The sequence below is a fragment of the Cibotium barometz genome, chromosome 6 (assembly GCF_041138505.1).
Source record: "Cibotium barometz isolate CiBa-2024 chromosome 6, ASM4113850v1, whole genome shotgun sequence".
Classification (NCBI taxonomy): domain Eukaryota; kingdom Viridiplantae; phylum Streptophyta; class Polypodiopsida; order Cyatheales; family Cibotiaceae; genus Cibotium; species Cibotium barometz.
The window spans coordinates 64,719,501-64,722,995 of NC_141051.1; positions in this window are offsets into that span (position 1 = coordinate 64,719,501).

Here is a 3,495-nt window from a genome sequence, read left to right on the forward strand (position 1 = left end):
AACCTGGCTCATCTGGTACATTTGCGGGTACAAAAATGTGCTACTGGTTTACGCACAATCCTAAAATAATTTAGCTGGTACATGTGGGATCCAAACAGGCACAATACCAACAACAAATATAGCACATGGAGCATGTATGTCATGTGCACACCTGCTGTACTAGGGTGCCGCGTAGACATTCTGGCTAATCAATACACTTTGCACTCATTTTGGGATGGGCACAATGCATTTTGTGAGTCCTTGTCAAGGGACATGTTGCTAGTCACTATCTAGGTCTAAAGTCTAGTCAGTGTCAGAGTTTGTGTGTAAGTCCTGCACAAGTCCAGGGTAACCCACTTGCAGCTGTAAAAGTTGTTGTACAAGGTGTGACAGGCACTTATTAGACATATTGTTAGGTGTCAAGAATCAAGATCACCAGTCAAGGTCTATAGGGAGAACAAGGGTTTGTGTGTGTGAAACCATGTATTCTTAGAATTAGCAACACCAAAACGGGGCCATGGTCGGCCTCATCCTTTTTATGATTTTCTTTGTCCACTTTTCCAAGCTAGCTAGCCCTACACATCAGGGGGCTGAAGTTAGCCAGTCTGTACCCCTATGTAAGCATGCATATTTGGTATCTCAAGCTTATGCAAAACAGCAAGCCTATTGGCAGCCAAGCAAGGACTTCTGTGTGACTGCCCCCTACAGATCGGAAGACAATATACATATATTTAGAACACTTAACTTAATTGAAGTTAACAATGGAAACAACATCAGCAACATAAATACTGGAAATATCAAAATACACATGACACTAGCACTGGGGCCGGAAAGGGCCCCTCCCCCCCTCAATACATTTTGTATTTCTTGGAGTATTTATAAGTACAAGTGTCACAGGCCTGATAGGCCAGATTTCTCCATCAGGGAGTGAAAACAACTCAAACAAACTGGTTCAAGTCGATGAAGATGTGTTGGTCGGAGTAGCCTCAAATCACAGGCTCATTCCCACCTTCATTGGGTGCACACCTGCCTTTCATTGGTCTTCCGGGACCATGCACTAATAGACATGTCCGTACTAACGCAGGCCAAGGGGTACACTGTGGAGGGAACATGGCCTGGTTCTCCCCTATGAGCTTTGCTCCCAAATTCCCTGGTGAGTCTAACCTTCATTGGCTCTCAGAGGCTCTGAGGGCGCGGTTAGCACCACCACACATGGAAGAATACTAACCACACCAGGAAGAACTTCCTGAGCGTAGTCAGCAAATACATGCTTTGTTCTTTGCTCTGCACAAAACTTAAAGAATTCTCTGAATTTAAATTAACAAATTTTAGATTTACACAAATGAGAAAACATGAGGGCACCTGGTAACAACAAGTACAATCTGGTGCAGTAGGTACTATTCAAGTACATCAGGTACTTCACATGCGTGCAGGTACAACTAGCCAGGTACAATTCAAGTATTGTACTTGCAGGAGTAGGTACATCAGGTGCTTCACACGTGTGCATGTATAACCAGCCAGGTACAATTCAAGTATTGTACTTACAATAAGTACAACAGGTACATCAAGTGCTTCACATGTGTGCAGGTATAACCAGCCAGGTACAATTCAAGTATTGTACTTGCAGTAAGTACAACAGGTACATCAGGTGCTTCACATGTGTGCAAGTACAACCAACCAAGTACAATTCAGTTATTTTACTCCTGTTATGGAACTAAGCATGTGCTGCATCACAAACAACTGCTCACTTCAGTCATCACCTCCATATTTACTAGATGATGCATGGTTGCATTGCTACAACTTTCCCCCCTTTTAATGTCATTCTTCTTTTTATAGCACTCATTTGCCATGTGTCCTAGTTTGCCACAATAATAACACTCTATGCTATTTGCATTCTGATTTCTTTGCCAACCACCTCAGCCTCTTTGACTCCCCCTGCCTCTAGACTAGCCTCTTCCACTTGTGTATGATTGTTGTTGCTGTGAATCATTGGAATGTTGTCCAGAATTTTGATTTCCTTGTCGGCCACCACCTTGGCCTTGACCATGACCTCTACCTCTGCCTCTACCTAAATTGGAGTAGAAGGCATGTTCTGCTTTGTGAAGAAGAGTCCTCACCTTGACTTTTCTAACATAGACAGCAGAAAGTACATCTGTCACATCAGGTGCTTCACACGTGTGCAGGTACAACCAGCTAGGTACAATTCAGGTATTGTACTTGCAGAGCAGGTATAGCAGGTGCTTCACACGTGTGCAGATACAACCAGCTAGGTACAATTCAATTCAGGTATTGTACTTGTAACAGGTACAGCAGGTGCTTCACAGGTGTGTAGGTATAAGCAGCCAGGTACAATTTAGGTATTGTACTTGCAACAGGTACATCAGGTGCTTCACACATGTGCAGGTACAACCAAACATGTACAATTCAGGTGCTGTACTTGCAGCAGGTACAGGGTACAATAGGTTACAGTACTTGCAAATTCAGCACATGGGCAGCAAGTACAGGCTGGTTCAGAGCAGGTAGGTACAGATTTCAGCAACCGTACAGCTCACGTGTGCAGGTGGGTGGCGGGTACAGAACAATAGAATTCAGCCTATGGGAAAACAGGCGATGGAGAGAGAGATAGATGATTGGCCATCCACGTGGGAGAAATTACTAAAATGTTTCATGCAAAGCCTTTTCTAAAGGTTATAAAACCTTAATACTTATTTAATACTACGGGCACCCACACTAGAAAATGTCTAGCCCTTCTTTTAAATGTGTGTGAACACATTGGCTTATAAATATTAAAGTTACCATAGCTTATAGATTTTACATTTTAAAAAGGGGAAAAATGACAATACTTACCACCTGTTCACACGCCACACCAACGAGTCAGCAAACAACTCCATGGTACAGTGGAGGCGTCTCCGTCCAATGTACTGGCATGGCATAACAGGAAAACACACGCAAACAAGTCATGCAAAAACAAGTTTATGCATGCAGGCATAAATGCATGTGCACATGTAATGGACAAAATCTCCCTTTCATGAAACTTGTACAAGAAGTTCCTGTCAAGCACAAAACTGGTGCGATTGAAATATAAAAATATGTCCTGGTCTTCCTATAGAGTGACAGTCCCATAGGTAAGATGCCATCCTGGCCATACACGGGTGGCACCAACAAGCTCCCTTCCATGCAGCATGAAGTAAGTCGCACACGGGTGGCACGAAACTGGTTCCCGTCCATGTGACACAGCACTGGTCACACACGGGTGGCACTAATCTGGCTCCCGTCCATGTGACACCAAACCCTTTCACATGAGACACTGGCCTGGCCCCATGTGAACATGGCACAAATCTAGTCTCTCTATGGAGTGACAGTCCCATAGAAGTGGCTCCAGAAATGGAGATGGACCAAATGGTGACATTTGGGTGAGCAAAAACGCAAGGCAAAGCAAGGTCATCCCAGCTGCGTTTTCATCCCATGGAGAAAAATGCAAGGTTCAGCTGAGAACCAGTCCATTCAAGGCAGTAG